The following is a 22,447-nucleotide window of genomic DNA, read 5'->3' on the forward strand; positions in this document are numbered from 1 at the left end:
TAAAACCAAAATGGATTTGATAGAATTGATTATTAAAGCCCCTATTCCCAATAAAAAAGAGGAAATCAAATCATTTTAGCCGAATACATGTCAAAATTTATTAGGAATTGTTCTGAATAAGTACAACCTATTGGAGATCTATGGGAAAAAAAACACGGCCAAAATTCCGTTCCGTTCGCAGAAATTGCGATAATTTGGCATTTTCGCGTTCCGCGGAAAGCGCGAAAAGGTCAAAATTTCCGCATTTCGCAGCTTAGCGATAATTTGTTTCTTGCTCGCACTGTAAAAAAATACATTCTTGCGTGCGCGCGATCGCCTTACCTGAATCCTCGCGTTCGCTGACAAGTTTTCCCGACCCGGTCGCGTTCTCCACGAGATATTGGATTGTTTGTAGCCATTTTTTGCTGTCTCGCAACAGTTCGTGCTCTCATTGTCGTGCGATCACGTCATTTGTCGCGCGATCACGTCATTCTTCTCGGGATCATGCACCGCGCGAGTATGAGAAGATTGAGATCTCGAACACGTCATTCTACACCGCGAGCGAGAGGGTGAGGACGCGGGCACGTCTAATCGAACGCGAAAAGGAGAAAGAGACCCCGAACACATCATATCCAACGCGACAGGGAGCGAGAGAACTCGATCATGTCATTTTCGACACGCCATCGACATCCGGCGGAAGTAATGTGAAGCTCGAGAACTCGAACATGTAAAATTTTCAATTTGGAGAAGAATATCAGCTCTAGCAGCATGAAACCTTCTGCAAATGCTGATTGTGGATGAAAACAACTCCTCAGATTGACATTTGGCTGTCCTTTTTTGTGCAAGGAGTCCTTTTTAGGTCTCGCCTAGCTATCGCGTAAGCGATCGCTATGCGAGACTATAGTAAGGGGCTCCCAAAAGTGGATTGCATGGCGAGCACGCGCACAATCACGTGCATCGTGCCGCCATGCAATCCGTTTGGCATCCTACTTCAAAGGGTCCACTCCCCCGCCTGGAATGCGCTCCCCCTGCACAGTACCAAGGAGCACTACTTTTGATTCCATCTACCTGCGAGTTTGATCCTTTCCCTCTTGTAATATTCTGTTTGTTTAGGATCCCATAAGGCACACCACTTGCGCATGTATTGCTGATTCTCTAGGGCACATTCTGTCACTGATCTTAATAAATGCTTCAAGGCACGGACATCTTCCTTTACTGCTTCGTGATTGTTATTTTAGCTATCTTTGTTTCTATATGCTCAGATTGTTTTGTTCCTAAATTGACAGAAAAGTGCTTTAAAACTGTTTTCTCTGTTCAGAAAAAATACGTTTTAATCCGACAATGGGGTTTTCTTCCCACTAACCGGGTCTTTTTTTGTGTGAATGTCACAACTGATCTCACTGATATTTTACACCCTATTCTCTCCTCGTCAAAAGCTTTGTAGTTCGCCTCACGGGGGAGACGCCACTATGGAGAAACGGGGGTCTACCGCAACTGGCGGCCCTCCCCGGATTTCGAGACTGGGATGCGATAGGGATTTCCACCTTGGGTGACGTTATGAGGGGGCCCATTCTGAAATCCTTCCAGGATCTCCAGAAGGACTTTCATATGCCGCATACCCAATTCTTTAAATACTTGCAGTTCCGGCATGCTCTTTCCCCCAGTCTGGTGGGTCTTGAGGAGTTGGAAGGTGTTCATGGGGGACCTACGAGACCACAAGATTTCGAGAATATATCAATCCCTGGTGACTCACTGCTCCCCGTCGTTGCAGCATCTCCGTGTGGTTTGGGAGGAGGATGTGGGTCAGCTGGAGGAGGAGGACTGGACGGAGTCCCTGGCCTCGCCGCGTGGTGCGGCTGTCGCTGTGAGCCTTCGGCTCATCCAGTTTAAATATCTGCACAGAGTCTATTTCACCAGAGTTAGGTTGTATAAGGCGGGCCTGGTGGCCTCTCCGCAATGCCTCCGTTGCCTGAATGCAGAGGGGACGCTGCTACACACAGTATGGGACTGCCCTGTGTTAACTAGGTTCTGCCGGGGGGTATTGACCTGTTTGTCAGAGGTGCTGGGTTGGGATCTCCCACGGTCCCCCAAATTGGTGCTCCTGCATGTGATGGAGGATATAGGGGGCAATGTCTATAAGCGCCATCTGATGCTCCTGGGTTTTACTCTTGCCAAGCGCGATATTGCGAGGGCGTGGAAGGCGACAGTCGCACCTTCAATATCTGTCTGGAAGACCGGTCTCGATTTTTGTATGGGACTAGAGGACCCCATCTATGTGGCACGGGGCTGCCCCCGTAAACATTATAAAATATGGAAGCGCTGGGCGGACTACAGGGGACTGGAATTAGAGCCCATATTAGAGGAATAATTGGATGGGTGGTGGACCATCTCCCTCCAGCTTTAAAGGGGCATGGCACACAGGAGTACCAGGTGCAGCCGGGTCTGGGGGTTATGGGTCATGGAGAGAACAGAATAGTAGTCGTGTATAAATCAGCTGCTTTGCCTAGATGGGCAGTGCGATGGGTGGGGGAATGGGGTGGGGGGTGGTGTTATGTTTTTTTAAGGGAGGGGACTGCCTTGGTTCTGCATGTCTCTTTTGTAGTCTTTATACGATATTTCATGAGGAAAATGTCAAAGCTGGTATGTTGTATCTTGCTATGGTTGAAGTCTCTGGGCCACAGAGCTTCGCTGAATGTGTCTTTGATGAATACAATTTGTTTACAAAAAAAGAAAAAAAGCTTTGTAGTCTGCAACACATTTGGGGGCTGGTGCATAAATGTTCGATTAGGAGTCCAACTAGATTTAAACTATGCTAGTTACATTAATATTTAATCTCCAATGTAAAATATGCCACAACGCCTTTAAGGCGAATGTGTAATTTAGCCCTAGGTGATTTCAGAGTTACTTACTACAGGATTAGACTTGATAATGTCTACTTTCACAAGGAAAGATTCTAAAAACAAGGTTTTTTAGCAGCTGTACTACATCTATTGAATTCCTGTCTATTGAAATTATCACACAGACTTCCATGAAAGCGTTAGAAACACTTATTCTTATAGACTTGCAGGATTACAATTGTTTTTCATGCTTTAGACTATATTGTTCGTATAATGCTTTTTCTTTATTTTATATAAAACGGTATTACCATTACAAAGTGTTTCTTTGCATAGATACCACTTCCCTTCACATTTCTGTGCAAGCTTAAAAATATTACAAATATAAACAAGCATTGGCATAGTCAATAGGTCTCGCCTTTGGGACCTTATAAGTGTTTAGCCATGCAACAGTTGAATAACTAAACACTTATAAGGTCCCAAAAGCGAGACCTATTGGCTATGCCAATGCTTGTTTAAAAAGGTGGGGAGAGGGAGGAAGTGACACAGAATCTCCAACTTCCTGTTCCTGTCCAGCAGGCTCCTCCCAGTGCTTTGTCCATCTCTTGCTCATTCTGCCTTTGGATTTGGAGCTGGAAAGATCACATCATTTAGGGCATGGATGGCATTGGATTGAGTTGGGGAAGTGTGTTTTTTTGGGGTGGGCTTTCTGATGTTGTTGGGCCTGACCATGTGGCTGGTGGCCATTTTGAAGCCTAGGCCTGCAAGCATGCCTGGCCTTGTCTGCCAACAGGCCTGCTTTCATCCACTAGGATCAGAGCAGGTAGCTACAGCTTTATTAATGAAGTGTTTTCTGTGTGGTCTGTTGAATTTAGACATCATCATTTAGGGCATGGATGGCATTGGATTGAGTTGGGGAAGTGTGTTTTTTTGGGGTGGGCTTTCTGATGTTGTTGGGCCTGGCCATGTGGCTGGTGGCCATTCTGAAGCCTAGGCCTGCAAGCTTGCCTGGCCTTGTCTGCCAACAGGCCTGCTTTCATCCACTAGGATCAGAGCAGGTAGCGACAGCTTTATTAATCAAGTGTTTTCTGTGTGGTCTGTTGAATTTAGACACCATCATTTAGGGCATGGATGGCATTGGATTCAGTTGGGAAAGTGTGTTTTTTTGGGATGGGCTTTCTGATGTTGTTGGGCCAGGCCATGTGGCTGGTGGCCATTTTGAAGCCTAGGCCTGCAAGCTTGCCTGGCCTTGTCTGCCAACAGGCCTGCTTTCATCCACTAGGATCAGAGCAGGTAGCCACAGCTTTATTAATCAAGTGTTTTCTGTGTGGGCTGTTGAATTTAGACATCATTTAGGGCATGGATGGCATTGGATTGAGTTGGGGAAGTGTTTTTTTTGGGGGTGGGCTTTCTGATGTTGTTGGGCCTGACCATGTGGCTGGTGGCCATTTTGAAGCCTAGGCCTGCAAGCTTGCCTGGCCTTGTCTGCCAACAGGCCTGCTTTCATCCACTAGGATCAGAGCAGGTAGCCACAGCTTTATCAATCAAGTGTTTTCTCTGTGGTCTGTTGAATTTAGACATCATTTAGGGCATGGATGGCATAGGATTGAGTTGGGGAAGTGTGTTTTTTTGGGGTGGGCTCTCTGATGTTGGTTGTCTTAAAGACATGCTTTTGTTGTATGTGTCTGGTGTGTTGGTGTGCAATGCATGCACCCTGCAGACCTTTTTGGGGCCTGTGAATATTCGTATTTCCATTTTGTTGCATTAAAAAGGCAGAGCAGTGTGCTTTAGCATGCATCCTTTACGTGGCTTTTATAGGCCTTTTGTCAGCTCCTGGTGTTTCCCAGGCCCCCGGCTTGTTTGTGATTTGTGAGTGTCCATGTGGGTGGTGGCCTTTTTTTGTGTTTGGACTGGGAGCTATTAGTGTCCTGCTTTTGCCATAGGCCTGCATGGTTTTCCTATTGTCTATTTGGCTTACTGCTTCCATCCATCCATCCCCTTTGCCAGCAGCAGCTCCATGGATGCTGAGATGCTCAAATAATTTAATGGCACATAGGGTCCACCCCACTTCCATTACATTTTTATTTCTGTGGTTATTATTAACTTTCCTATCCTTCCTGAGAGTGTAGTCTGTGACTGTACACAGTAGTATAACATAGCCCTAGTTAAAAAAAAAAGTCATAAATGGCTAGACTATCTTTTGTTTGCACTAGTACAGTACTAAGTAACTGAACCACAACAACAAATGCAACATTTCACTGATGTTCTTCTCCTGGCTTATTTGCTTTTAGGTGCACAAAAGACAGAGTAGGAGGTGTCATCAGCATCACCCGGCTACCCGTTGTACTGACAGCCAGACAGAAGTCCTGCTGCGCATCACGTCCACCTGTGACCAGAACTTGTTGTGCATCTGCATCTTGCCTGACATCTGAAGAAGATGGCCCCAAAGAAAGGTACCAGGTCCAGTACCAAGAAAGTTGCCGGTGAGAAGAAGGAACAGAAAAAGGAAGTGCCATTAACCACGACTGGTGCCGGCCAATGTTTTTTTTGGCACCAAAAAAGGTACGCCTGCAGCAACGTTGTCCGGGAACCAAGCTGGGAGCAGCACAGCGGTCCAACCCCACTAACCTAGGCCCAAGGGCTTTAGTGTCGCAGAGGTAGCCAGTCTACTAACGAGCAGCGATGTTGAAGAAATGTCATTACCGCAAAGTAGTACACAATCAAGTTCAACACAGGCGCAAACTCAGCAGATTAGTGTGCAGCCGCAACAAGAACAGCAGCATCCGCAACAAGAATTGCAGCAGCCGCAACAAGAACAGCAGCAGCCGCAACAAGAACAGCAGCAGCCGGGGGCGTGGCTAGCTGCCGAGCGTAATGGCCGCAGCCTGAAGGAGCTCCGGGAGTGAGACCGTCCTCCCCGCCATCCGCTCAATGATCCGCGCTTAAAAGCGAGCCCAAAGTCCACGCCAGTAACACTGGAGCGAAGCGACACCCAGCGATACCGCTCCGGAGTCTCCCCGTGGCCTGAGAAGGGGCCGGCGCTGCACCGATAGTTGGGGCCTATATCCTCGGCTGAAGCCGGGGCCTCGATTAGGGAGGCGCGACCCGGGTGCTGCGCACGAGACCCGGGATCACTGCGGTGAAGTGCCTTCAGCCCGGAAGCCAGACGGACTGCACAGAAGACGACCCGGGGGTGGTGCCCGGAGCCTGACTGCCTCGGCGGGAGCCCAATTCTCAAACGGACTGACCGCACATCAGTGGCACTGCTGCATCGCCGAGGTGGGAGCGGAGCGACGTTCCGGCTGTGCATTTGCGGCTACACGGCATCTGAGACGCCGGGAGTGACGGAGCTGGTGGCCTGGATGGACCGGGGGCTGATGTGATGGCCTGAATAGACGTCTGTGACGCCTGAACTGCATTATATAAAGTACGTGTACCGCCTACACAAGCCAGGTGCAGCGGCGGTGATCTGCGGGACGGCGACGCACCGCGCCCTTTATGGCGAGGGGCGCAGATGAGTGGGATACACGGGCGCATGCGGCTGTAGGAGCCTCAGAGTGGTGGTGAGTGGCTCGCTGGTGTGCCGTCCCCCGTGGGCTCTGCCCCCACGCAGTGCCGGAGCCTGAGGAGTGGCGGCGCCGCCTCGAGCACGGCGTGGAGTGAAAGGGCGACTGGTCCTGGGGCCCTGCGCTCTGTTCCTTGTGCCATAGCGCTAACAGCCATCTATATAGCCTGGTCCCCGGCTCCGTCATGAGCGGTAAAGGGAGTAGGGCGCATCAGCAAGGGAAATTGGACAAGTACGCATATACTAAAGACTCTCCCCCGTTGACGGAACGCGCCGATCGCACAGAGAGGGCCCCTGCTGCAGCTGGCCCGCCTAAAGTGACATTAGAGGATATCATGGCCGCCCTTACTAAAGTGCAAACGACGGTGGGGTCTATTTCCACGGACGTGACGCTCCTCCACGCTGACTTCCAGAAAATGTCCACCACGGAGGTTGAACAGGTGACTGCTACTCTGGCGAAAGACTCTAGCTTTCTGCTTTCAAAAGTGTCGCAACTAGAGGCCGAAAACAAGCGCATGCTCGAGAGGCTTGATGACCAGGAAGGGCGCTGCCGTCGCAACAACATACGCATCAAGGGCATTCCGGAGAGCGAGGGGAGCCCAGCCATGGATCTCTACGTGGAGAACCTAATAAAAACTGAACTGCAACCCAGGGGACTTTCTGCCTTCTTTTCGGTGGAGCGGGCCCACAGGGTGCCCGGGGGTAGGCCTAAGATCGGAGCTCCCCCCCGGCCGGTCCTGGCCCGTATTTTTAACTTTCGCGATCGAGATGCCATTCTCCAGACGGCCCGCGTGGCTCCACCCTTGCGTATACAGAATTCGCAAGTGTCCTTCTTTCCGGACTACACGGCGGCTGTGTCGGCGCGCCGGAGAAGTTTCTTGGAAGTAAAAAAGAGACTGAGGGCCCGTGAACTTTCCTATTCCATGTTATTTCCGGCCAGGCTGCGGGTGGTAGCGGATGGGAAGACATGGTTTTTTCGAATCGCCTGAGGAAGCGCATGATTGGCTTGAGGGATGGCAGCAGGTGAAACATTCAGGACGTTCAGACAGGCGAAAGCGGCCTACTGGAGAAACGGAGGACCCGACTGGCCGAGATGGTGCTGTGGAAGCTGCGGCCCGGCTGCAACACGAGGCTTAATCCAGAAGCGATAAACTTTGACTCTTTATTGGACGGTGCAGGGTAAGGGGGACGGCTCCTGGGTGGTGAGGTGTCTGCGCACTCCTAATGTAGCTCGGAATATTTGGACGCTCGAAATGGGGATGTTTCTGGTCTTTCTCGGACCTCCCGCTCCTTGCACAGAAGTTAGGTATTGGGGTATGGGTTCTGAGCACTCTGCTGAGTTGGGGTGGCGGGCAGTTTGGAGTCCGCATGGCAGGGAGGGGGTTGGGGGGAAAGGGGGTATTTCTTCAGGTTTTTCTCAGTATTTACGGTTCAAATTGAAAGTAATGTATACAATGCAGTGCACACAGCCACTACAGAACACATGCTGCGTGTCGATCCCTACGCGCTGTTAATTACCCTCGGTCTCATGCGCTCTAATGTCTGCTGCTTGTGAGGGGGAGCCTGTGACGAGTTCCTCCACTCCGAGACCGCCACTCTCCCTACTTACGTGGAACGTGCGTGGCTTGGGGGACAAAATTAAACGTGGCCTAGTCTTGCATAGTCTCAAGAGATGCGCTCCAGCGATTGTCCTACTACAGGAAACCCATCTGACTAACACCACTAGTAAGGCAATGGACCGATGGGGCTACAAAATGGTGGCGCATTCGGAATTTACCTCCGGGTCTATGGGGGTGGGCATTCTGGTACGGAAGCAGTACCCATTAGTTATACACAAACATAAAACGGACAGATCGGGGAGGTTCGCGGCGATAGCCACCCAGTGGGAGGGACGCCCCCTTAACATAGTATCCGTTTATATTCCTCCCGCAATGCATGCCACTGCGCTGCCGGCACTTAGTGAGTTTCTCCTTGACCTACCGGAAGGGGAACTGCTCCTCGGCGGCGATTTTAATGCAGTTGTAGATGAAGCACTTGATAGACACCCTCAGCGAACAGGTGGGGCGGGAATGTCCCATTTGGGAAGTTTTGTTGAAGCCCTGGGGCTGTCGGACTTATGGCGGCTGCATCACCCAACAACAAAGCACTACACGTATCACTCGGGGGTGCATAACAGTCTACCTAGGATTGACTACTTCCTGGGCTCCGCTAATTGTCTTCGCAATATAGACATTGTTTAGATCAGACCCAGGGGTATCTCTGACCACTCCCCGCTACTTCTGAAGTACGAATGATACCGCCTCGTACGTCATCGTATGCCTTCAATACACCCCGGTTATCTACAGGTCCCCGCGATCGACAAGGCGCTTTCGAAGGCATCTAGCCTCTACTTTGCGGAAAATGCCCCCTCGGTTGCCTCACCGACGATTTTGTGGGAGGCATATAAAACGGTCCTCCGAGATCAGGCGCTCACTACCATAGCAGCGCATAAGCGAGCGCATCTGGCGGAGATGGAGTCGATCGAACAAGAGCTGCACTCGGCAGAGGCACGACAGGCTCGGGACCCCTCTCCGGAGTCGGCCTCGGACCTGAAGACCGCACAAACCAAGTATAGGGCGCACCTCACAGAGTACACGAAGCAACAGTTGATAACCACGCGGCACAAGATATATGACCTGGGTGATAAGACTGGGAAGCTCCTGGCGTGGCTCATCAGGCGGGATGGTGGAGCCAGGTGGATAGCGCAACTCAAATCTGAGGAGGGCCAGGTGCTGACGGAACCCAACACGATAGTGGGCGCTCTTGCGCGTCATTTCCAGCTGGTTTACTCCTCCACCTCCTCCATGACAGAGGAGGAGGCGGGGACATATGTACGGGATTTGGCGATGCCCCGGCTTACCCCTGAGGCGGCGAGTGTCTTGGAGGCTGACATCACAGTAGAGGAGGTACAAATGGCAATCGTTGCGCTGCAATCGGGTAAGGCGGTGGGACCGAATGGCATTCCGGTCGAACTCTATAAGCGGACAGCCGGGACGGTTGCCCCTCATTTGCTTAATATGTTTACAGATAGTCTCCGTGTGGACGAACTCCCACAGGACCAGCGAACAGCCACCATAGTGGCTATACTGAAACCTGGCAAGCCTGCTTCAGAGTGTCACTCCTATCGTTCTGTATCGCTGCTGAATGCGGAGGCGAAGGTCCTTGCGAAACTTTTGCCGTCCAGACTAACACCGCATTTGCTAGACATTATACACCCAGACCAACCTGGTTTTATGCCCGGCAGGAGCACGGCCCTTAATTTGCGGCGCTTACACGGCGTGTTGGCCTGAGTGGGGCAATTGCAGGAGCCAGCGGTGCTGCTCTCGTTGGATGCACGAATGGCATCTGACATGGTCGAATGGCCCTTCCTCTTCCCAGTACTATCGCATTTGGGCTTTGGACCCAAATTTTGTGCATGGGTCCGGCTTCTTTATACTAAACCACTGGCCCATGTTGCCGTTAACAGGCATATGTCTGAAGACTTTCCCCTGACGCGTGGCACTCGTCAGGGGTGCCCCCTATCGCCCCTGCTCTTCGCCCTAGCGCTGGAGCCCTTGGATCCACTGGGAGCCCCTGATACGGGGCCTTAAGTGGACAAATGACTGGGAAGACCGCATCTCCCTCTACGCGGATGATGTGCTGCTTTATCTATCTTCCCCGAGGCGCTCAATCCTCGCTCTACTTAACATTTGCGAAATCTTCGGGAGAGCGTCCGGCTATACGATCAACTGGTCAAAATCGGTAATGTATGTGCTGCGCGGCCCTTCCCCTCGGCTCCCCGCGAACTGCCCACTACAGACGGCGCTGGGATCGTTTAAATATTTGGGTATCCACGTCACTGCAAACCATGCGGACTTCCTAAAACTGAATCTGCAACCCCCACTTGACCGGCTCAAATGCGATGTGCATCACTGGGGTGCGTTGCCGCTCACGTTGCTGGGGAAAGCTGCCCTGTTTAAAATGATGGCCCTGCCTCGATTCGTATATATACTGGAAAACACACCGTGTCGCATACCGCCGGAATACTTCCGCGGTAGCAGCGCAGTTTGACTAACCTTCTGTGGGGTGGCAGACCACCGCGTATAGCACAGTCCAAATTAACTCGCGGCTGGTATGATGGAGGGATAGCGCTTCCAGACATTCAACTCTATTACTTGGCTGCGCAGCTAAAAGTAATTAATCAGTGGCTCCATGTTCCGCGCACAGACCCGGCATTCAAAGCCGATAGGGACCTACTGGGGGAGCGAGGTGTGCTGTCACCCCTGTATGATGGTAAACTGGCTCCTGCGCTCATCGGCCCACTTAGACAGACCGTTGCCATTTGGCACGAGGCGCAGGCCAAGTTAGGGTGGCGCGGGGTCTTGACCCAACTCACACCTCTGTGGGACACAAAACAGCTCGGAAAGCTCAGAAACAGCAGGGGCTTTGATAATTGGGACAATATCGGGATCTCCACAATTGGCGACATGTGGCACAGGGGTGACATCATTACATATGAGCGTCTTCAGCAGCAATACAAACTGGCGTCCTCTGAATGGTTCCGATACACACAAATCAAACACGCCTTACTGGTGAGGTTGACACCAGGCGCGGCGGTACCCGAGGCATCGCCCTTGGAGGACCGGTTATTAACGGATTATATGCCAAAAAGGGCCACATCGCTTACATACCGCAAACTGATCAACAACCTACCTGACCCAATGGGTCCTCTCCGTGAGAAATGGTCCCGGGATGTGGGGGAATTTGATGACCCGGAGTGGCGGGAGGCGCTGGCTTCACCGCGTGAGGTGGGTATACCATCGAGGCTCCGACTGGTACAGCTCCGCATTCTGCACCGCTCATACTACACCAGACACACTCTACACAGTATAGGTAGTGCGTCACATCCGTTCTGCCTGTGCGGCTGCGGGGAGGTGGGAACCTTCCTCCATACCATATGGGAATGCCCCATACTCCAGGAGTACTGGAAACAGGTGATGCGGACGCTGTCGCAGTCAGGGCGAGTCTCACTATTACCAGAACCTAGACGCTGCCTGTTGAATATATGGGAACCTAACGACCTCTCGCACCTGGCGCAGGGCTGGGCTACGCTAGGGATTATGATAGCCAAACGCAACATAGCTCAAAAATGGGGAACAGGGGAATTGTCGAGACTAACCGCATGGGGAGCAGACATGGACGAGGCCATGTTTGCTGAGAGGTCGGCCTTTATTAGACGAGGCTGCCCTCGTAAATGAAGTAAAGTGTGGGGGGCGTGGAATAAATTCACGGTGGCATCTGTGACCCACCCTCAGATTCAGACGATGATGCCTCGGATTCAGACTGATGCGGGGAGGCCTAGAGGTATAGGCGCGGGGTGGTGGGTATTGATGATATGCACTGTTGTGGAATTGTTACCTACAAACTTGTCTCTATCAGTTGCTACTGAACTGCTCAATATTGTGGAAAACTGCGTGTTCGACTGCTGTGTTGTACTGCTGCTTATTATTAAAAATAAAAAATAAAAAAAATAAAAAAAGAACAGCAGCAGCCGCAACAAGAACAGCAGCGGCTGCAACAAGAACAGCAGCGGCTGCAACAAGAACAGCAGTGGCTGCAACAAGACAAGCAGCAGCCGCAACAAGAACAGCAGCGGCCGCATCAGCCCACCATAGTAGTTGTTGCTCCTGACGTAGGAGCATTTCAGGAAATCGAGCTTCCTGCAGACAAAGTGGAGCAAAGTCAAACCACTGTTTCAGAAGATCTATTGTCTTCCAGACCACCAGCAAGGAAAAGGAGGCTTAGTCCATCATCTTCTTCTTCAAGCCCCGCTTCTGATGATCGTGATGCCACTTGGCTCCCACCAGCTCGGTCTGAGAGTGATATACGCCACAAGACAATGCTTCTGAAAAGGAAGGTCCCAGAAAAACTTAGAGTTATGGAGGTAGATGTAGAAGAGGGGGGTGATGATGATGTTGATGAAGACGAGCCAGTCATCACGCACATTACTCCCGCCCCAAAGGGATTGGAGACCAACATTCTCACCCTATCCAGAAAGGCTGCTACTGAGTGGGATGTAGCACGGATATTACCAACACAGGTTACACCAACACTACCTCCAGCTGCCATATTTTCCAAGGCCCGGCAGGGACCTACATCCAGCTCAACCATCTCAGTAGGTAGTGGTAGTAAAAGTCACAGTCTAGGTGCACAGGGTCACATTTCAAGCACACTCTCCAGTTCATCTGGTATTGAAAGTGGCACATCCAGCAGTGCCAGAAAGTTCTCCTCCCCAGTTTGGGACTTCTTTTCTGTTAGCGCCAAGGAGGAGAACGTTGCTATATGCTCAATTTGTCGGCAAGGTGTTCGGCGTGGTAAGCTTGGTACAAACTATGGTACCGGAGGACAAGCAAGTCATCTCAGAATACACCACACTATTGTGTGGGAGGATCACCTACTTAAGTTAAAAGAAAGTAGAAAAACTCAACCCATTGAAGTTGGTCAGGATGAATCAGGGAGCGATATTATTGCGGTGGCAGGTGAAGAAGAGGGAGGCATTTCTAGCCCTGTCCCCAGTAGTGCAGTGGGAACGCCCACATCCTCCTCAGTAACATCAGAGTGGCACTGCAGTAAGAGCCATACTCTGAGTCAGGCTGAGAGTGAGACACCAAGGCGACCGAGTACCGCAATGAGACAATCTGTGTCATTGAGCCTTAGTGGGTTAAGGAAAACAGCACCACAAAGGAAAGTAATCCAGCCTACCATTGAGAGCATGTTTAGGTTGGAGGGGCAGTTCCAACGCAACCACCCAACGGCACGATTGTACAATGCAAAGCTGGCTAAAATGTTAGCGCTGGACCTTCTTCCTTTTTCATTTGTGGAAGGGGTGGGTTTCCTTGAATTTGTGTCTGCCGTCTGCCCTAAATGGAAGGTTCCCAGCCGGTCCTATTTCGCAAGAATTGCTGTTCCGGCACTACATCATGATGTGCTGGAATTGGTTGGACAAGCTTTGCAGCAGAGTGCTGTGCACAATATCCACCTGATAACAGACATGTGGACCAGTTGCCAAGCCACAGATTACATGTGCATCACTGCACACTGGATCTCTTTTGTGGGGGTTAGAGATAAGCTATCTGCACGAGGTGCTGTTGACACAGCTGAGATTTTTGAAGGTACTCGGAAACATGCAACTGTAGCCATGTTCGCCATGGAGATATCTCATACGGCTGAAAACATTTTACACGAGTTTCGCAGCAAGGTTTTGGAATGGCTGCGGTCAAAAGGGCTTGGTATTGGTTTTGTTGCCACAGACAATGGCAGTAATGTACTTAAGGCCATGGAACTTGGTTCCTATTTCAGGGTTCCGTGTTTGGCGCACTGCATAAACATTATAGTTCAAGACTTTCTGAAAAAAGAACCCATAGTCAGCAATTTACTGGCCACCTGCCGAAGAATTTGCACTCATTTCAGCCATTCTTTTAAAGCTCGGAAGCAGCTGAGGATCATCCAACGTGAACATAGGATGCATGTCAAGGCACTCATCAAGGAGGTGGCAACACGTTGGAACTCAACGTATTACATGCTTGATCGTCTGTATGAGCAGTACAGGTCACTCCATGAATATGTCTGGAACAGAAGCGGGGATGCTACTGTTAAAGGCATAAACCTTGAGATGGATCAATGGAGCCTATTTAAATGCCTGACTGAGATGCTGTGTCCTTTTGAGGTCTTCACACGTAAAGTCAGCAAGGAGGACTGTACAATGGGCCAAGCTATCCCATTATTGCAAATGCTAGAGCATCAGCTGAATAATGTGTCTGAATCATACAAAGGTGTAGAGGACAAAAGGCAAGCCCATGACTTGGTGGAGAGCTTATCCCGGCGCTTAGCTGAAAATGTAAGGATACAAAATAAAATGTTGTCACAAGAACATTACATTTGTGCCACAATTCTGGATCCACGTGCAAAACTTGGACTGAAGACATTCTTTGCTTTTTCCGAGATTGATGTTGCCCGCTACAAAAGTTGTATAGCTGAAGCAGCCAGTAAGTTGGAAAACGAACGGCTGCTAATTAAAAGCCCGCAAGATCAACCCACAAGAAGTACTGAAGCAGGCCATGCAGGATCAAGTGCAACTTCGTCGGCTGAGGGCAGTGCGTTTGGATCACAACACTCACCATCACTATCGACCACAGAAACAATAACTGGATCATTAGGCCGAGTACAATCATTACACGATTGGTATGTAAAGTTAGGCATTAATAAGCACAGTGCTGATGCACAGAAAAAACAGCACGAAAGCTTACCAGCAGCAACCCTGAACATTGAGCGGATGGTCCAGGCCTATCTGGATGACCCAACAGAGGTGTACATTGATTAAAACCCATTTCAGTATTGGTATAGGAAAAGGTCTGAATGGCCACAGCTCAGCAGGCTAGCGATAAGCTATCTGGCTTGCCCTGTCGCAAGTGTCTCTTCCGAACGTGTTTTCAGTGCTGCTGGTTCCATTGTAACATTGAGAAGGACCAGTCTCTCGCCCAAAAACGCGGAGAGGTTAACAATGATCAAAATGAATCAGCACTTCATACCACCGAATTACACAATACATGAAGCAATGGAGGAAGATGAGGACAGCGGCTCAGGTGACGGAAGTAGTGTGTCACATGATGATTACCTACTACTGGCTGACCCCCCAGAGTTTGAGGACGAGCTATACTTCCCTGACAATTAGGCTTGCACTTACTGTCTTTCTCCCTTTTTTCCCATCGTTGTTTGTGTGTCTGTCGTTCTGGTTACAAACTTGTGAATCACAACAAATCCATTACCACCGTCTTCTACTCTTCTTATTTAATATACAATATTCAGGTGTCTGCAATTTGACAGTACAGTCCTCCGAATCCAGCTCCTCCGCTCCATCATACTGAATCTCCCACCCAAATCCATTGCCCTCATGAATAATGATTGTATGATGGTAAAATACTACAAGAAAAAAATCAAACTTTCCTAGTCCTGCCAAAAGAAGTGGAGCATGAATCAGATGACTACTATAGCTATCCTCCTTTTAAGAGCCGAGAGAGACTGGCCATTAACTGAAAATAAGATGGAACAGGTAATGATTGATGCCATGCATTGGATGCAGAGTTGCAGACTGAATGATTTTGTTGTGTTTGTTGTGCATAAATTTATGTAATTGTGCACTGCCACTAATCAACTTTCTACAGAACACACTAAACTTAACTCGGGTGAATTCAATTTTCCCCTTCTTGCAAATAAGAAATTGCTTTTAATTCAATACAGGAAGGGGACTCACTATATCTGCGCAATGAGTATGATGACACAACATCACCGCCCATCATGATGATGGCGAAATAGACGGCCCTTTAACTTAAGATGAGAAGGAACAGGTAATGACAATTAATGGCATGCATTGGACACCTGACTCTGAGCAATTGGTCTTTGTGTTTTTGTTGTTTGTTTGTTGTGCACAAAGTGAAGGCAAATTGTACTAGTAATCTATCTTTCTGTACACACTAAAGACTGACTCAAGTCAATAAGATTTCTACTCTTGTTGTGTAATAACAATTTTACTTCTACTGCAGGCCGATCTTCACAGTCAGTCAGTAAAAGTATCGGAGATGATGATGAAGTCAGGAGGATGTTTCATGAGTGGCATAAACTTAAAAGCCTAAAGGTAAACACGTCAACAACAACCACAGCAGACCCAAATGTCTGTAGAAGTGGAATAGAGTGTAGCGGTGGGATGACTGTGGTGCATTGATTTACTAACTTAAACTGTAAAATGCTATGTTTGGAATGGATAATGTGCTTTGCCTTTGTCCAACTCTTTAAAAAAAAAAAAAAAAAATAATAAAAAGTACTCTAAAGTCTTAACGTAGGATGTGCTACTGCTAAGCACTGTGGGCCTGCTCTCTCCTGTTATTGTTGATGGTCAATGCTGGAAACAGACTAGAGTAGAGATGATGAATACATGCCACCTCGGAAAGTGTTCTTGTTGCACTACACCATAACTTGTGCATTTGTTTCAACTTTGTTTCTCAATATCCCCTTTGGTTTTCCATCTACAATTACAGGCCGGGCCTTGCCCTATACTTTGGAAAACATTACAATGCCCACTTACCTTACCAATAAATCGACATTTTTGTTTCCAGTCCGGCAGTGGCGAGTGGCGAGGCGACACACCCAAGATTGATGGACGAGAGGAGGACCAAGAGGAATGCTGAGATGCAAATCCAGTTCACATTTTTTACCAGGATAACACAGTAACAGTATCCACTTTTATCTTCTTTGAAATAATTTGATTAATATTTTGTATACAATCTTTACAACAGTGTGTTCTTGGAGTTGTTATTATCATCATTAGGTATGCTCTCTGTCTACGATTCTTCCCTACCAATATTTACAATTTCTATTTGCTATCTGTAAAAGTATTAAGGCCGGAACAACAGAACAAGAACTAGAAGTGTATGTAATCCGGGTTTCTCATCAGCATGCATGCATTTCCTTTTTCTCCCTTAACATATGGATATGGTAGTCTTCAATGATTGTCGTTTGTTTGTCCATGCATACTGTTTTTCTATGTCAATCCTTTCCCAAAAACCCCCTTCCCATCCATCCAACAAACCCTAACCCTCTTCCCCCGGGCTGTGTGACTTATTGTCGAGGTGTGACTAAATTAAATGTACACCAATACTTAATCACACACTTGCTGGGGCAGATGTGGCGAAAGCAACAGTACTTCAATTTCAAGGCAGAGCGATGATCTTCTTCTGCTTGCCCACCCATGAGTAGGATATTTTAGGTTATTTTATTTAACAACGGAACATATACCTCAGCATGAATTGCCGGCATTGATTGGATTTGTTTGTTGTCATTCCTCATATACAGCACTAACTGTTAGGCTGTAGGCCTAGTCAAGTGACTCGACACAACTATAGTTTGTAACTCTGTCTAGTAGTCTATCCCAACCACCATTATGTTTTGTTGTCTAATATTTTAGCATATTATTGTTGCTCGGTAAGTTCTGTACTGTACTTCATTCTACTACTCCTCTAACAGTCTCTCAAAGGTGATTGACTGTCTCATTTTCTTTTTTTGCAAATGCTGCCGCCCTGCCAGTGTCTACTACTACTACTACTATACTACCACCACCCCAATCATGGCATGTTAGAAAAAGGAAACCATCTTCACCATGCAGCCATTGCTGTGCCACAGTTGGACATAAACATCAAGCACAGGTAAGAGAGAAGTTTGGGGGAGGCAGAATTAATAATGGACATGTTGTCAATGATTTCATTTTCACACGCCAGTCCAGATAAAGAAAGCATAGACTAGAGGACAGACTGAAAGTACTAGAAGGACAAGTCAATCAGTGAGGTGTGTCGCATCTATCTGTTTGTGTCTTACACAGTCAGCCAATTATTTAAATCAAACACAGGCTATGGGCGGCCATGCACCAGCAAGGAAACAGTGTGTTGTAAAACAGTTACCCCACCTACAAAACATTAACAACATTGCATGTAACATAGAAAAATATATTTAATTTTCCCTAACAAAAATAAACTAAACCCACAAAAGCTGACCCACCCCCCTCCCTAACCCCAACCAATGTCCAATTGTCCATAGGAGAAAGTCCGTAAAGAAAAAATCCCAAACCCAAACAAGTTCCCACCCTCCCAAACAAGAATTAAAAAAGGGGCAGAACTTAATGACCGGGACTAAGGTGTGGGTCAGGACTCAAGAAGGACACGTATTTGGTGCTCTAGGCCGGAGACGCGGCGTCTTAGGGCGCGGCAGTTGCAGCGACAGTGGGGGGGGGGCACCGGAGATGGCACTACGGTGGCGGCAGGCAGCCGCCAGACGGTGGTGCTGTACCGCTGGAGGGCGGTGGCTGGGGCCCAGGCACTGGAGGTAGCTTGAATTGCTGACGCAGTCTCCTCCTCCTCCTCGGCTAAGACCACCAGCCGCCGGTATTCCCGCTAGATTGCCTCCAGCTTCCGGCGCCGTGCCTTAGCGGCCAACTCCTTGCGGTTTAGTTTAGGAGTAGCTGTGTATCAAAAAGAAAAAAACAAGACAATTGTAAAATATACTCTTAGAAAAACAGTAAGACAAGTTAATTATTTATACACATAGTGGCATGGTAGAGTACCACTATAAAGCACAGTAGTACATAACATTTTAAATCTCGCCCGTCCTTCTTACTTCCACCCGTCTTTCACTTTTTAGTTGAACAGTGCACCAGGTGCTCTTCTCCATAAAACTTTCAAAGCGGAGTTGAAATCAGATAGATGAGGCCATTGGTTACTAAATACTCCCGCTCCTATGCAAATTAAAGGGATTGTAGTCTTCTAGTTTACTCTTCAAACGTCCCCAACAACTCATACTTACTTACGACATCGGATGGCGGCCGGACTTTGTCCGCCCACCATGCTACAAAGGGTGGGGGTCCCATGGGGACAATTAATTAGGATGATGCGCATCCTGTTTTTTTTACATTCTCGTTGGCGGTGCCGAAAGCAATGCTAAAAATACATGTTGTGCTGCTTTTCCAAGCACAACATGATGGGCCCCGCACGGAGCCTGTCACGTCTTGCTTTGAAAGGCAGGGGGGTACCATAGCATAGGTAGGTACCCTCCATGGGGGGCCCCAAGCATACTCTGCAATGTCTGCATGCCTTTCCGTGGCGGACGGCAATGCGGCCACGCCACGGCATTCCAAAATGCAGATTATCTGGCTGGCGGTGTGTTCAGAGAGACACCACTGCCATATTGAACCCTTTTCCGCCTGGTCGACATATGGGGGGGGGGTCTGACTCTTTTCTACAGGGATGGCAGTAGGTTTGCCCCTGTGGTGTCGGCGGTGAATACCGCCGACCCGGCTAGGGCAATGCACCCGCCATCCTAATGGGGCCCAAATTCTCAGCAGTACAGTATACATATACATACAGTACACCCTTGCAGTGAGTGTACTGTCAAGTTCAACAATAGTTAAGGATTATGAATCTAACTTACCACCGCCCGCCACTGGTGCTGCCACTCCCCCTACCGCTCCGTTGCTATCTGCAGCAACTGCCGAATCCTCGCCCTCTGCGTCGCCTTCGCTGGCCCCGGCAATGGTGGTCGGTAGTGCGCCTAGAAAACATTACACATTGATTAGGCGTCATATACACCTCCCCCCTATTGATCAGTAGCAAGGTTGAAAAATGAGTTAATACTAACATACATCACTAGTACAAATCAGGTAGTAGTAGAGTAGACACTAATAGTTATATATTGTCAATATTGTAGCCTTTGCTTAATTAGCCCGAGCCATGCTACCATTTTGATTTTACCTTTGTGTCTTTTATTTTTGCACATGTGACGTTACCTTGCAGCTTCTTGTATAAGACACCTCTGAGGCCATATGACCTGCCTCACACTCCTACTGTCTAGTCTACGCGCTGCGTACAAGCGGTCAACAAAAACATTAACAAGCCACTTTTTTAGGAAGTACTGGTGCACTGTTAGTTACTAGTCCATATTGCTTATCCATAAATGCTACACTTTTTGGCACGGCTGAGAAATGCTTGCAAGTTGCAATATACTAACGCACACCATTTCATTTTTCGCATTACAGACGGAAGATTCCCTTCTACGAACCAGAGCTTTGCAGAGCTTCTGAATGATGCAACAACTACCAGTACTAGGTTCTCCTAAGGTGAGGGGTCCCTTCACTCACATCTTCATTTTTAAATTTATATAAACTAAATTCCTAGGGCATGGTGGTGCTGCCTTCCACCACTGTTCAGTTATCATGATTTAATTCCCAACTGTATAAGTGTAACAATGTTTATTGTTTTAATGTTATTGATTTTCCGGTTGGTGCTGCATTTTATAATAAAACAATGTACAGAGCTTCTCAATTCAAAATAAACATTTTGAACTTACATAGACTTGGTGGTATTTGGTGTGGACTAACTTACACGAGTGAGCAAATTAAAGAAAGGGTGTGCATGTGCATTGCTTCCACGACTGAGAGGTTGGGTGTGTTATGTTCTGGGTTGTCTACTTGTTGGGTATCTTGGGGGGAGGGTTCGGAGACCTAATAGTTATTATGACAAGACAGTACTATAGTCGAGCAGTGGAATTGTGGTGGGTGCTGAATTTCTGATTGTGGTGTGTGAGGAAGGTCCAACCTACCATCACCAACATCCTATTTTCTTGTGCAAAGGTCTGTGTATGTGCAAGATCCCTACAACAGTAGTAGTATGTCCTATAGGCTATCATATCAAAATAGTAATAAATCTGGTTGGGCTTTTGTTGCTGTGAATTTTCAAAGCCTCAAGATTAACAAAGACTCAAGATCAATAAGACTAGAAGTAGTACAAGACGACGACCCAAAGGATTGGACTCAATGGCTAGAGCTACTGGTGAATATGAGTTTTATATTACAACCTTTCACATAAAGAGTGGCACTGGCCAACTGGGCAAGACTACAGTACAGACAGACTGATAGTATTAGTAGTAGTAGTACCGAGAGTCATCATAGCAGAGGCAGGGATAAGATTTTTGAAACCGTACAGATCGAAGGATAATTGTTGGTAAAAAAATAGCTTTTGGAAACTGAAACAATAGTTCGTGAAAAATATGGTGCAGTAAAAGGTATGGAATAAGAAATATTATTAAAAACAAGAAGACTTACTGGGGCCAGCAGAGGAGCCCTCATTGGTGTCCTGGTGCTGATCGGACTGTTGTCTCGCCGAACCCCCACTCACTGTCTGTCTGCCCCTGGGTGCTGATGAACAGGAAAGATATGAGAAAGAGACAAACATTGATGGATGGTGTCAAACAAATACAATATTTTTCAACAACGGTCAAAAAAGACTTATGTAAACAACAATTGCAATAACTAAATTGACCGATTCCATCTGGTCAACAAGTAGTATTGGGGGATTCGCGGATCGACTACTTAAGTTACTATTTATCAACAGTAATCCAGTCTTCCATTCTGATTCCAGAATACTAAGTTACAACTAAGCCTAAGTACGATGTACCACCCAACCTAGCCCACCTATTCCAAGCATGCCCATTGTACATTAAGGTGCCGATTCCGATCCTGGAGAAACCGGGTACGAACCGTCGGTCGGAGCGTTTTCTCCGTCCGACTCGTACCCGGGAAATAAACATTACAAACATGCAAGTACGATTCCCACGGAAACACCATTTCCGTACGAATCATAAAAAACACCGACCGACGAAAAAATACATACCAATGTGATCCGAGACAGCATCGACGTGACGTCGGGACGCATTCCGGCTGCGTATCACGAACCAGAAAGTACGATCCGCACCGACGTCACCCCGCAAGGATAAAATTCTCCGCCTGCCAAAAACTGCAGGGAAATCAGGAGGACGCACACAAGGAGCACCTGTACGCGATGGACAGCCATGGACCCGAACCTACGTGTTATCCCAGCACTCATAGCAGTCCACCTGCTCTACAGGAACCGACGCAGATGCCGCAGACGGTCAGAACAACACCCAGGGGCAAAGGGGGGGGGGCAGGGGCAGGACACATAACCCCCACCCAAGTCACAAATCACACATGCCCTGGACATACCTGACCTGCAGGACCTGGTCACCTCGAGGGGGTGGGGGCGTGTCCAGCAACGAAAGCGCCCGCCACAACAGAAGTGGATGTTGACGCGAACCGGCAACACAACAATACCGGTACGTACCGTACACACGCCTTAAGAGCGTGGGTACGGGTCGTACCACGCCCACCCCTACGTCACCCCAACAATGGCGGTACGGCCCGTACCCACGTTCTAAAGGCCTGGGTACGGGCCGTACCAGCATTGTTCGGGTGATGTAGGGGTACGCGTGGTACGACCCGTACCAACGCTCTGAAGGCCTGGGTACGGTGCAGACCCCCAATGGGGTGCCGTAGGGGTAAGCACCGTACCCAGCCCTTCAGAGCGTGGGTACGGGTCGTACCACGCGTACCCCTACATCACCCCAACAATGCTGGTACGGCCCGTACCCAGGCCTTTAG

The 22,447-nt window shown here is 48.6% G+C and overlaps 1 long non-coding RNA gene across 1 annotated transcript in view; it reads right to left on the bottom strand.

The window, feature by feature from the left end:
* Positions 1–17,935: 17,935 nt before the first annotated feature.
* LOC146823271 (uncharacterized) overlaps positions 17,936–22,447 on the bottom strand; it is a 59,785-nt gene continuing 55,273 nt past the window's right edge. The window contains exons 2-4 of the long non-coding RNA XR_014962159.1: positions 21,095–21,187; positions 19,426–19,545; positions 17,936–18,460 (exon numbers count right to left, since the gene is read on the bottom strand). This is a non-coding gene — a long non-coding RNA (uncharacterized LOC146823271). The remainder of the gene's footprint in view (positions 18,461–19,425; positions 19,546–21,094; positions 21,188–22,447) is intronic.

Source organism: Triturus cristatus, chromosome 5_2 (genome assembly GCF_964204655.1).
Source record: "Triturus cristatus chromosome 5_2, aTriCri1.1, whole genome shotgun sequence".
NCBI lineage: Eukaryota > Metazoa > Chordata > Amphibia > Caudata > Salamandridae > Triturus > Triturus cristatus.